The following is a 14,452-nucleotide window of genomic DNA, read 5'->3' on the forward strand; positions in this document are numbered from 1 at the left end:
GAGGATAGGTAATACACTCTCAAATGGATATACTGTGGATAATGGCACCCCGCAAGGAAGTGTTATCAGCCCAATTTTGTTTTCCATTATGATAGATGATGTATTCCAGAATGTGGGCATTGAATTTGGAAAAGCATTATTTGCATTATTATTATGGAGCGCTATGGAAAAGGGGTAGAAATATTAAACATATAAGAAAGAAAATGCAAGAAGCAATTGACATAGTTGAAAACTGGTCCTATGACTGGGGATTTAAGTTTTCGGTAGAAAAAACGAAAAGTATGGTGTTCACAAGGAAAAAGTGCGTAATGGATAATTTAAGGCTATATGGTGGGGAGTCAGAGCAGGTAAATAGTTTTCGATATCTTGGAATTATTTTTGATTCAAGACTAACATGGAAAGCACATATTGATAATATTCAGGAGAAATGCAAAATAATTATTAATATAATGAGATGCTTGAGAGGGTGTGATTGGGGAGCTAGTACCCAGGCATTGAAACAAATATATAATGCAATGATAAGATCAGTTATGGAATATGGGTGCACTGTCTACGGTTCAGCATCTAAGACATTGTTTAAAAAGATAGAAATAATACAAAACCAGGCTTTGAGAGTATGCTGTGGGGCAATCAAATCCACTCCAACAGTAGCAGTGCAAGTAGAAATGGGGGAACTGCCATTACAACTCAGGTTTAAACAGTTGTCATTAAATTATTGGGCAAGTATTCAAGGGTGCAAGGATGAGGCTCATCCTGTGAAAAGGGCACTTACTTCATGCTGGGAGAGTGAATGTGTACGGAACAGAAATGCCGTCTTGAGACTGCAAAGATGGGCTAGAGAGATGTCAATTTTTGACAAGACTCGTGTTGGAAAGTTTTTATATACGGTACATCCAATTTGGGTGCTTCCAGAAGTACTGGTTGACTTTAGTATACATGAGAGAATGGAAGGTAGTAAAGGGAAGGGTAACTGGGACAAAATCACTGAAGATAGACTACAAACTGTAGATAATTCATTTTTGCAAATTCACACAGATGGTTCAAAAGAAACAGGAGAAGGAAAAACAGGTTTTTCATTCGTGATACCGCAACTGGGACTTTATTTCAGGGAAAGATCACCAGATCATCTCTCAGTTTTTACAGTGGAAATGTTAGCAATAGCGTTTAGTCTACAGTGGTTAGAACGTAATAGAATTAAGAAGGGAATAATATGCTCAGATTCTCTATCAGCACTATCATCAGTGAAGTCACCAGTGACAAATAGTAGATTTGATATTTTATATGAAATATATGAAACTTTGTTCAGAGTGGAACAGTTAAAGATGGAGGTACGGTTTCTTTGGGTTCCAGCACACAAAGGTGTTGAGGGAAAGGAGATGGCCGATTATCATGCTAAACAGTCCTTAAAGCAGAGATCGTTCATAGAGATACCCTTCAGTACACCTGAAGTTAAAAACATTATTAAGGCGCAGATAAAGGAAGAATGGCAATGCCAGTGGGAGACGGGTACGAAGGGACGACATCTTTTTCAGATTCAGGGAAGTATAGGGAAAATGAACAGTATCAAACTGAATAGTAGAGATCAAAAAATAATGTCTAGGCTGAGGTTGGTTCATACGGGACTCAATAACACACTTCATTTGTTAGGGAAACATCCAACAGGTTTTTGTGATTGTGGCCAGGGTAAGGAAACAGTGGAACATGTACTTTGTGTGGCGGCAGTGGCTCAGGTGGTAGAGCAGGTCGGCCAATGATCGAAGGATAGGCGGCTCGATTCCGGCTCCCGCCAGCCAAGTGTCGGTGTGTCCTTGGGCAAGGCACTTAACCCTACTTGCCTCCAGTGTGCCTCCACTGGTGTGTGAATGTGTGTGAATGTGTGAATGCGTATGAATGTTCTGCCGTTGGCGCATACTGTCATACTGTCAGCCTGCCCCAGGGCAGCTGTGGCTACTGTAGTAGCTTAGCATCACCAAGTATGAATGAGGTATAAATGAATAATGGATACACAATGTAAGCGCTTTGAGCGTCTGGAAAAGCGCCGATAAATCCATCATTATTATTATTTGTCACTGCACTAAGCATTCAGTAAGCAGAAGGCACCTCAAAGAAAGCTTAAAGAAATGTGGAGGTGGATATGTTAGTCCTAAGAATTTATTGAGTGGAGAGGAAGGAAAATGCAGACTTGTGTTGGAATTTCTAAGGCATAGTGGTTTGATAACAAGAATATAGGGGTTGCCCAGTAGAGTAGGTTTTTTTTTTTTTTTTTTTCTTTCTCGTTCCTTTGTTTTCTCTCAATACTCCGACCCACACTCCAGCACAGTAGGTGGCGGAAATGCACCTTTAAGTTAAATGCCACCCGCCATAAAACCAGAAGAAGAAGCATTCTTCGCCAGTTCGTTACCTTACCCGGTGCAGTACCCTGGCCTCTCATGTTTCGTAAGCTTACGCCTTCCTTGAGTCTTTCAACGCCTTACCATAGTACACCTCTGTCTCCAGGTCCTCATCATCTACGTGCCGTCCTGGGTCCAGCTATGCCTCTACTACTCTGCCACGCCAAGCCAAAGCCACACCACGCCACGCACCATCTGCTGAACTCACCTTGCTGCTCCAGCCCTCCACAGGTCTTCGCTCTCCATCTCAAGTCTGCAGATCCACTCCTAGTTCTGGCCGCTACTCCACTTCCCCACGGACAATAAAACCTTTCTATATCACTTCTGCCTCCAGTCATCCTTCCGGGTTCCAGCGTCTGGGTCTGTCTCGTCACGTGATCATGACATATACACTAGTATATTGGACCATGGCCATGCCAGACCTCCCCAAGGTGAGCAGGATCATGCTGTTACAAGAAAATCACCTCTTGGTGTTTTTAATCTCCTGCTGATACTCATTTTGGCTGGTGATGTTGAACTAAACTCAACTAAACTCGCTGCTGTCTGGATCTTCTCCACCACCTGGGTCATCTCTTTGTTCATGGTCGCTCCAAAATCGCTGTTGCTGTGTTGGAAGCTGGTTGCAGGAGTCCTGTCTTCAGCTGAATATTTCTAAAACTGGGGCATATGCTTCAGTAAGACAAACAGAGCATCACCTGACCCCAATATAGAAATGAATGGAGAAAAGAGAGATTGTCAGCCATTTCAAGTATCTTGGTTTAACGAATGATTCACAATTATCCTTTAAAACCCACATCGAAAAATTGTGTGAAAAGATCAAGTTCAATCTTTAAAATTACCGGCTGATACGAAATGAAATGTCCCTTGAAGGCGCAAAAATGTTTTTACACTCAATGATTTTTAGTCATTTTAATTACTGTATAACCTCCTGGTCCCAGGCTGGGCAAAGTGCAAAGAAACCGCTAGAGGTGTTGTATAAGCAAGCTGTTAAGGTTCTGGACAAAAAACCGAAGCACTATCATCACTGTGCTGTTTTTAAAAAACATAGTCTTTTAAACTGGGACAATCGTCTCAAATTTATGGACATTCGGCTATTGTTTAAGGTGCTACATAACTTAGCTCCAGATCCCCTTTCAGTATTTGTCAACCGAAGAAAAGACTTGGAGCGAGTCACTCGGGGCTCTGTCAGAGGGGACTGTCCTATCCCTCTGTGCAGAGGCGCTTTGAGCCAGTCGGCCTGGTCAGTGAGGAGTGCTGCAGAGTGGAACTCAGTACCTGAGGAGGTCAGACAATCCACCACATGCAAGGATTTCACCAAAAAACTGAAAAAAATACCTCACTGACACCTACAGGTGCCAACACTAAAAGAATGTCCCCATTGTGATTGTGGTATGTTTTATTGTGCTGTCTTGTTCCTTTTCAGCTGTGTATCTATATGTAGTGTAAGGTCTTTTCTTGTGTTTTACAGCTGTTGTGTTCTCTAGATATTAGTAGCCTGAGATGTACGTTTTTTCTCTTTTATTGTCTACTCGTTTTCTGTCATTGTCTTTTAATGTTTCTTTTAACATTCTCGCCAGGGAACTACAGATGGAAAATAACCTTCTTGGCTAACTCTGGCTTTTTTAAAACCATGTTTAATTTTAATCATGTGCTTTGTTTTAAATTGTATTGTCCCCTTTCTAAAAATATACTAAACAAAAAAAAAACTAATCTATAACTAGATGCTGATACATTAGCAGAAAATGTTATTTTCCTTTAAAAACGAATGAGAAAAAAACTTACCAAAAATTTTCTGATCATGTCGTTTGGATTTTGCTTTTAAGACGCATTCCCTCTTCATCGCCAGATTGTAAACAGTTTTACTTTGAAAAAAATCCAAATTGTCTCCCAGATGTGTGAAGCACAACCTAGTTTTACCTTTGAATATCTCTAAATATTTGCAAAATACAGACATAAAGAGATAGAGATGAAGGTAAAAACACATTCACCTAAAAAAAGGAAATCAAATCACAGCAGGATTTGAGTTTAGTCTGTCTGTGTTTTACTGAGAGAAACATTTGATTGGTAAAATACATGTTTGATGCATGAATGAACAAAAGTCCTCTTTAATGTATTGGAGGTAAAATTGCAGCATTTTCTACCAGACTGGAATCTCCATGTTTGATTCTATATCATCTTTAACAACAGCAGTGAGAAAAAAAAGCTCCTTCTTTATAAAAGTCATGACTGTCAGCTATATCCTGCAGTAGAAACTAATTTAGAGTTCATAATAATTAGAGGCTGACTTTGTAAACAAACAGGATCAGGAAAAACAGTACTGGAGCCATGTCAGTTCACAAAGTAACCACTAGATGGCTTTATCACCAGCAAATCGGTGAAAATATGAAAAATAAATTCTTTAAGAAATGTTCACATTTCAATCCAACCTGAAATTATTTCTAGGAAAGGAAACGATTAAATAGCAATTTCACAAACTAAAAGTTGTCATTATTTTACTCAAAAAAAGACATGAACAAAATGTAAATTTAATAATGGATAAATAGTGGAGAACGTTGCTGTGGGGGACACGTTTCAAAGATCACCAAGCCCTGACCACTCTACTTGCTGTAGAAGGACTGAGCCGTGCACGATGGTCAGCCAGACTCCTGAGCTTCACATATGATGTGGTGTACCAGCTGCTGTTAGAAATCTTGCTGCTGACCGCCTTTATAGACTGCTGCTTCCTTCATCAGAGGATACAGAACCAATAGTGGAACCGCAACTGGTCGCCCTGCTGGACACAGAGTTAAAAGCACTGTCAGTTACAGATTTAACTACAGCACGTGAAGTTTAACCAGAACTGACCCCTTGATACTATTGCTGTAACACTAATAGAAACTGTTTTTTTAAATAAATATTGTGTAGAATTCTGTCTTGTATTATGTGAATTCTGGAGGAAGTGGGCGGAGCCACCAGCAAGGAAATAAAAGGAGAAAAGTTTGGGATGTCGGCAGTTATAATATGAAGGAATAAGACAAAAGGCTGAGGAAGGCTACAAGGGACCCCAGAAAGAAATAAAAGTGGAAAACCTACCCACAAAAACTGGATTAAGGGAGGAATCTGCAACCACATCCATTGTGGTGAGATCATTCCATTTTTGTCTTTTGTGGACTCCTGTTTCCTGGTGGATCTATATTTTTTGGACACTGAATTTTTTATTGAATATTGGGAGAGAGGAAAAAGCCTTAAGAGACTGAAAAGAATAAGAGGACTTTTTTTTCATTTTGTTTTGGGGGAATTTCAAGAATCTGTGTTTATTTGTTTGAATAGTTTGTATTGATTAAAAGGGGAAATTAGTGTAACCCTGATTTCTATAAAGTTACTTCATGCAGCTCGTTACATTGCTTTCACTTCTTCTGTCACAACCTCAACTTTTACAACCTTCTTGTTTCCAGATTCAGAACCCCAACAGAACTGGTCAGTGAGAATGGGAGACGGTTCACCTCCAGTGAATCTGTGACATTTCTGGAGTTAAAGAACCCCAACTCGCCACAGGAATGGGCTAGAAACTTGCTTTCTTTTTGAAAATTCTTATATATTTTTTTCTTCACAACTGGGCCAGATTAAACCATCTGGAGGGCCGGATGACACCCCTTATCTAGAGCATCAGAATTTCCTATTGATGTTGCCTAATAAACTAATCTTTTCCAGAGAGCCGCTGTGATGGTCACCTTCTGGACCCTGCTGGATGCTGTCCTAAAGGAGCAATAGTTGGGGGTTGGTTGTCAGATATCTGTGATAATTAAAATACAATGAGGATGAAGCTCCAACTAATTCAAAGAATTATAATTTTAAACATTTAAAACTATAGTTAAAAAAAGAGGAACTTAAAATATAAACAACAATTTCAGAAAAAAACTCAGTATTAAGGAGTTCCATCATTTTATCAACTGGGTCAAAGGTGCCCTGTGACAGACTGGCGACCTGTCCAGGGTGTACCCCACCTTCGCCCATCAGCAGCCGGGTTAGGCTCCGGCACCCCCGCGATCCCGGAAGGGACAAAGCAAACGAGGAAATGGATGGATGGATGGGTCAAAGGTTCTGAAGGAGTAAAATTCAGGACATATTAAACAAGCTGACTGACATCATACCTACTGGTTTGTATTTGTGATTACAATTTTTGTACAATTAATTATTTCAGACCTGTAATTAATTCATCTAGTTCATTTATTGATAATCTAACCAAATATATTTTTCATTTTTAGACATTCTTGTTTAAACTCATGACATTGTGGTGCAGTAAGAGATCACAATACAACCAAAAAAGAGGCTTCATGAGGCTTTTTTTAGTATAACATACTTCCAAGCTTTATTTTTACACCACCAAGGAATATTTTTTTCTATTTTAAATAATTAGAAAACAATAATACATGGATTGAAAAAGCGATCGCAAAAATATAGAGCACAACTTTTTACTTTTACTATATGGTAACAAACTTCATTATGCAGTTTAAGGTTCAATGCAATCAGCCCTCCATGTACCGCATTAATTTATGATCACCAACACCTCATCAGGCTTTATCTCTTACATAATAGAGTTGAGTTGCGGTGTTATCGTTTTGTTTTGGGTTAGTCGCACAATGACTACGTCATTTCCTCTGGAAGACTTAACGTAAGGAATTATTCAAAATAGTAACAAAATTAAAAAGTCTTCCAAGAGTAACCACAAGGTAGCGCCAAAATTGGTAGTTATTTTTAGCTTATACTAGACAGTCTAACTTAAATCTCGATCGATTTGAGAAACCGGATGTGATGAACTATACGTCACGAATGCGCCGGAATAGCCTTCTCACACCAGTGTACGTGGCAGTGTACGTGTACGTGGTGTGTGTAGTGTACGTGGCAAGAACTAGCGGGACCTAAACAAGGTAAAATAAACTCTTAAAGGTTAAAAAATGGAAATGAGCGGACCCATGAAAAGAATGTAAATCTGGAACCATTTCATTTTAATCGAGAATGCAAAACCAGAGCGTAGTTAGCGTGAAAATAATTTCCGTGTAGATAGAGTGACTCAGCAACCTGCGTGGTCAAACGAGAAGCGATGAATTCTTTTCTGACCACTAACAAAGCTTCTCTGAACCTAAGGCACAGGGTATTTGTAGTGATGGCGAGACCGAGATTGTAAATCCAGAATGTTTTAAAGTATTGTTTCGAGCGTTGATCCGACCGAGGCGGCCATGTTCCGTGATGTCACTTACTGTTTTGAATCGTCTCGGTTGTAGAATGATGAAAATTTGAAATCTCATCCAATATTAAACCTCATCCACAATTTTACAAAATGAAAATCGTCTCCAAGACGAGATTTCTCTGTTTCTTTTGTAAATACAATAAAACTTTGTGTATTTTCTGAGTGGTAGTTGATGATCACTAGATGTCAGCAGAGTATTTAAAAGCTTCTCAGAGTGATGCCATTTGTGAAGTTCTGCAGATGATAGAAGTTTAAAAAGAAATGGAAGGAAATAGGAAGATTAAAAATATTTTAGTTAATGTTTTTTTTGTTTAATACACTGTTATATTATTGTTAATAATCAATTATTAAAAGCAACAACACAGTTGACCTTTTTGATATGTAAAATAAGACACACAACAGGTTTAATTGAGTTTATTGATCTGCAATGTTTCTTCCTTTTCCTTTTTTTTACAAGAGTTTAAATATTTAGTTTTCAAGAAACCTGTATCTTTAATTGTGGCTGAGGATCTGTGATCTTTTGGAAGTCTGTCTTCCATGAAAATCAGCGCCTCGGACACGGGGCTCTGTCCCAGGGCTCTGTCCCAGGGGTCTGTCCCAGTCACAGGAATAGCAGGCGGTGCTGGATCCTTCTAAACTCCTGCAAATCAAGGCCAGTCGGTGCTATTTAAAAAATGTTGATGATTTCATTTAATTAACTTCTTAAATAAAAAATATAAGACCTGGAATCTATAAAAAAAATTAACTAAGTGATTGCATATCTGGAAAAAATGAAAAGCAATTAATCACCTTTTATTTCTTTCTGTCTTTTTTGTTAAAGTCTTTGCCAGCCACTTATTATCTGCAAATAATCACAATATGAAATCACATGCAAATTGTACATTTAGAACATTTATTTGTATTCTTTTGGAACCTATGGTGTAAAACCATGTTTTTGGCTAATTTTGAATTTTAGGTATTTTCAATTTGAGAGACTACCTGCTTGCTTTTTTCTGTATTATTTTAATCAGTACAACCTCTCCTTCGTGACACCACCTTCATTTTGTCATTTTTCCATGTTATATTCACCTACTAGACATAATCATGCAAAAACAGAAAATTGTGTCTGGAAAAATACAATCCATTTTGCTGTGGAAACCCCCAAAATGTTTAACAAACTGTTTTAACAACATAGAATGAAAGTTTTAGGTGTAATTTTATAAAAACAACAAGAAAAAGATTTGTCAACAAGCTAATCAACATGTTTTTAAATTAAAATTTGAAAAAAATCCAGGTTAAAGTCACAGATTCCTTTAGGCCACATTAATGAACTTTTCTGTTGATAGAGGAAGATCTCAGACCTCACAGCTCCATGATGAGATCTTTCTGATCTACTTTATTCTGGCTGTGAGGCTGCAGCTTCCAGGCAGCCCAAAAAAAACAAATTTCTCACTTCTGTCCATTTGATTTCTTTCCTCTTTTTTTTCTTTCTGTTTTAGCTTTTTATTTTTTTCTCATAAACTTTCTTTATTATGCTTATGAAAAATACTAAAAACTTTTTTGGGAGAAGTTTGATCCAGCTGGATTTCAGGTCTGTCTTCTCTGAACTACTCACCCCCACAAGATGTTGATGGGCAGGACTTTCGCGGAGAGCTGCCGAGTTTCCTCAATTTTTAGACACCAATGCTTGATATAGTGGAAAATAAACGTAGGTCCCCATCCTAAAATAAAAAAAGGGTCTGTTTCCTCTGTTTCCAGCTCTGTTCTGCCCACACTCCCCATAGCAGATGCACTGCTGCATTACAGCCATCAGATGGACTTTCATTCTCTGCCTAATTTATTAAGAAAAAATTGATTTTGTTACAAATAAATGCCATATTATCTCTTTAATAAAATCTCAATCACAGGATGTAAAAAAAGTATAAGTCTATTGTAGACAAAGTTTTAGTACGTTGATTGACACCTGAAAGCATCAATGAGTATTAACAAATTAATTATGTTTTATTGATCACGTTCGTTAATGCATCAACTTTCACAGCCCTAAAAGAACTATTATGTAAAATGATGTAGCACCATGTTTACAAAAGCTATTATTGTTATGATGAAAGTGTTTCATTCATTCCCCAGGACACTCCTTCACCAAAGATAAAGACCTTCGTTTTATTTTAGAATTCTACTTTTTAAAAAATGACTTCATACAAGCCAGTAAATGATGTCGGTCAATCTGTTCAATGTCTGCGGAGTTTTGTTTTTTCATAACCCCAATTTTTAATGAATTCATTGAACTAATTGGAGTTTCATCCTCATCTTATTTTTATTTTTACAGATGTCTCACAATCTATCACAGCCTATTCACTATCACCCTTTTGGGACATCATCCAACAGAAGCCAGAAGGTGAACATCACAGCAGCTGTCTGGAAAACATCAGTTTATTAGACAACATCAACAGAAATCTCTCATGTTCTCAAAATTCGTGTTGTATTCATGTTACTGAAGCAAATGGATCAAATCCTTGACCTGTATTTTTTTTCTCCTGCAGAGATGCAGGAACCCAAACGAAAGAGCCTCAGATGAGCCTCAAAACAAAAAACAGCGTCTTGATGCTGCTGCTCCCCAGACCTCCACCCTTGCAACAGAGCCCATGGAGGTTGAAGAGGCTGGACAGACTATGCAGACAACAGAGGACATGGAGGTTGAAGAAGCTGGGCAGACTCTGGAGACAACAGAGGACATGGAGGTTGAAGAGGCTGGACAGACTCTGGAGGCCATGGGTCTTGTGAAGGCCATGGATGTCATGAAGATCAATGAGTCCATGAATGCTATGTAGGCCATGGTCACTCATCAACTAATTGACCTTCTCAGACAGGTATGGGGCCCAGAGCAAGATCAGGCGTTCACAAAAGTGAAACAGAAGTTAAATGAAGCTCTAGTGCAAGGCCAAGAAACCAACAGTGGACAATTAAGATGTTTGCATTTTATTTTCACACCATGACTGACGCAGAGTGCTGTACAAGGGTTCACAGGTTGAAAGAGTGCTTAGCTTCATCTCTGTCCAGTGGAGTTTACCAGCACTATGTGGCTACATCAAGTACTGATTGAACATCTCAATCTGGGGAAGCATATGCAGAATGTTTGTTTCTATACAGCCTGATTGAGATGGTTAAGTCTAGCACATACTCTTACTCAACTGTTCTTTCATGATGCAGGACTATTGGCCCAGCTGTCTATCCAAAGACCACATTGGTACATGTTAATGAGGAATCCCTTCAGTTTAGGAAGTAAAGGAATAGAGACCTGTCTGCCTGTGGCAACTGATCACAGTATTACTTTATCCTCCAGCGTTACTGGGTTAGTCTTTAACAGTTCAATTGGTCAATGGCTGTGTGACTCTGTCTCTATCCTTTATAGAGGTCTCCCATACATCTACCTGTAGACATGTAATCTTTGAATATTTTTAGATGTCTATTAGAGTGCTTTTTTTCGCTTGATATAAAGTAGGAAAAAAAAGTCAAACTAGTTTCTATCATTGTGACTGGTGTGCTGTCTTCCTTTTTCTCTTTTTACAATCAGACATAAATGTGACAGCAGTGGTGTAGAGTCCACCTTTTTCCTAATCAAGACATGTAAGTTCAAGTTCATGCTTTTGCATGCTTACATATATATTCTACTTCCTCCCTCTTTATGATAACAAGTTTCCTAGCTTAATTACTGCCTGGAAACTGTTTGTGTGGCCCTGTGACAAATGGTGACCTGATTAGCGTCTACTCCGCCCTCAACAGTAGCTGGATTGGAAACAGCAAACCAGTGACCCCAAGAGGGATCCAGTGGGTTCTGAGGATGAATGGATGGATGTTAAATTGTAATATTTTTATTCAAATAAAACAAATTAAAAAAAATATAGAGACATGCAGAAATAACCCAGGATTAGATGTGTACAAGTAGATGTGTATCTAGACTTCTATGTGCAAATATCTTTAAGAAGACTATTGTAGACATCTTGGCTAAAAAGTTGTCAGAGATGTCCAGCAGACATCTACAGCAGATGTATATTAGGTATCTACTAAAAGTAGTATCTCATCTTCAGGTTGTTGGGTTCCTGATTCTTCACTTCACACATCACTCATCAATAAGTCCTCAATCTGAGCCAATAGTGAAAGTGCCCACTTCCTTCATAGCCAATTAAAGTCTGCCTTTAGATTCATTGAAGTTTGTTTATCTCCATTCCAGCGGTTTTGCCACATTCTCCTCCGGGATCTTCACTTGGGCGTGGTCTGGCCTCAACCACTATCATCTGTTTTCTTACTCTTGAATAAAACTTTTTTCCTCTTGAAAAAAAAATCTGTTTTGTGTGTTACCTGACACAGAGCTGCAGCTCCACTCTCCTCCGAGATCTGTTCTGATCTGTCCATTAATCTGACTGTCTGGCAGGAACACATGCTTTGTTTAGAGTTCAGCATCAGTTGCAGTTTTTGGAGAAGCTCTTCATCTATCACATGTCTATCATAGAAGTTTTCATCTTTCCAGTGATAAAGTCACAATCATTTGCTAAAATGCAAGTTTCAGATGTACTCTTCAATAGTCTTACCTTGTCTCTATATCCACTTTGCTCCCTCGTGGATCAAATTCACTTTTACCATGAGGAATTCATCATGTGTGTTAAGCAGTAAGTCAAACAAGTTTTCCTCACCCTCATTTAAAAAGAAAAAGCATAATGTTTACAGATTCACTTCCCAGCACAGACAGAAGTGTTCTCACCTGCTCTTCTCCATCCTCTTTCCTTGTTTTGTGGGCGGGTGAATGCAGAGGGAGGGAACTCAAGAACTCAGCCCTTTTGCTCAGATGCCCAAAATACCTTTTTTGTCCCATTTTCACGTGTGAAAGCTTGCCCGTGTGGTTATTTATCAATATTGTTTAACAGTTAATGATAATTCAGATAATTAAAAGGGTGAATCTGATGATTGTGTCCATCCCTGACATGCACTTGGCATGCCCTACTCACGTGTCCCAGCCTCCTCTTCACTGGCTAAAGCCATAGACTGTGTATAAGAATAACTTTTACAGTCAATGGCTAAAGCAGAGCCAGCATGCACTTTACTGGTCTGCAGGAGAGTCCACTCTGACAGTAGATGAAACTTCATTTTGTTCAGTTATATGACAAGTTAAAAATTTTAATAGAAATATTTCTGTTGGATTGCTGTTTTGATGCAAGATTCTGAGACATTTAAGCCCAGGTGCATTTCAGTAGAAAGGTTTGCTACCTCTTGGAATGTAGAACTTTGTGATTACTAGTTGTGTGTGACAAAAAAGCTGCACTGTGGTGTAGTGGTGAGCTCTTTCATCTTACAGTGAGAAAAGCCTGGTTCAAATCTCAGCTAGAACCTTTCTGTGAAAAGTTTCCCTCAACAGGTGTGGATTTTCTCCTACTTCCTCCCACAGTTCCATAACATGATTCATAGATTAACTGCTGTTTGTTAAACATGTTAGTACGGCCCCGTGACATAATCTTTGTGAAAACATTTAAGATGTCCAGTAGACATCTAAAACAGATGGATATTAGGTATCTAAGACATCTAGTGCTTGGTGGTTATTGCAGTCCCAGCTAATACTAAACACACGGTTCCTGCATGAGAATAACACAGAAGCCCTTTGTCTAAACCTCTTGGTCATAATGATTAGCTTTTTTCCTCATTCAAATACAATAATGCTTTTGACACACCTGTGTGGCGCAATAAAACACAATTTGGGATCCAGATCTTTGAACTTACAGTTGAATGTTCAAAGTGTCCCTCCCCCACGAGAAAATCCATCTGACCACCAGGTAGTGATCAGTGGACAACTCTGTCCTTCTTTTTCCCTGAGTGTCAAAGACACGTGGTCAAAGGTCACATCAAACTGTTGAAGTTGCCCTTTGACAAAATGAACGCTTAAGTTCACTTTTGTAATGCTGATTTCTTTTTAATTGTCCTTCATTGTCTCTTTTGACATTTTTTGAGGGGAAATGAACATACCCTTGCGTCACTTCCCCCAATACATGCATAAACTGTTTGAAAAACACCTTAGCAACATTACTGCTAACATTTTCTGAGAAATTGACATTTGTAATGGGCAAACCAAAATACAGCAAAGTAACTGAAAACATTTCTTTAACCTTATAGGACCTGGGGTCCACAGTAATTATTTCTGCTTAACTGCAGACCTGTGACTATGTATGTAGAGGGTTAACTCAAATATTAGCTTAGGTCTTGAGAGGTTAATGATGCTTTATAACTGTGAAATTTACTTTCAGTATCTAGCAGGGAGGCTAAAAGTCTGAGGAATCTTGTTTTATTTCAAGGTGCCAGACCATGAAAAAACAACTTTTTGAGCTTGTTTTACTGTTCATTCCTCTCTATAAAGAACCTTAAAGCGGTATTTTGATCTGTTTACGCATTTCTGAGTAATTCTCTGAAAACTTGTGGGTCCTCACGATCTGACATCACAATGTGAAACAGTAATAGTAACAAAGTAACAGTAATAGAAGCAAAAAATAAATAAAAGACTCAGCTATTTTAATATATATGAACACATACTGTTTTATTTTAGAAAGATAAAGAGAAAGATACAAATATAATATATGCAATATATTTACAGAATTATAAATCATATATTTTTAGAGAGGGAGATAGAGATAATCAAACTCAGTCTCATATTTCTAATATATAGAGAGAAATTAATATAATATACTTATAGAATTATAAATCATATATAGTTTTTAGAGAGAGAGAAACTAGGGGAACAAGAACATGACAAACCATCCATCCATCTTCCTCCGCTTCATCCGGGACCGGGTCGCGGGGGCAGCAGTCTAAGCAAAGA

The 14,452-nt window shown here is 38.4% G+C and overlaps 1 long non-coding RNA gene across 1 annotated transcript; it reads right to left on the reverse strand.

Moving 5' to 3' along the window:
- Nucleotides 1–8,836: 8,836 nt before the first annotated feature.
- On the reverse strand, nucleotides 8,837–12,316 carry LOC118598050. The gene is made up of 3 exons (XR_004947112.1): nucleotides 12,183–12,316; nucleotides 11,953–12,018; nucleotides 8,837–10,310 (listed from the first exon to the last, which is right to left on the reverse strand). It is a non-coding gene; the product is annotated as an uncharacterized LOC118598050 (long non-coding RNA).
- Between the last annotated feature and the right edge of the window lie 2,136 nt (nucleotides 12,317–14,452).

This window comes from Oryzias melastigma, linkage group LG23 (assembly GCF_002922805.2).
Source record: "Oryzias melastigma strain HK-1 linkage group LG23, ASM292280v2, whole genome shotgun sequence".
In the NCBI taxonomy this organism is placed as follows: domain Eukaryota; kingdom Metazoa; phylum Chordata; class Actinopteri; order Beloniformes; family Adrianichthyidae; genus Oryzias; species Oryzias melastigma.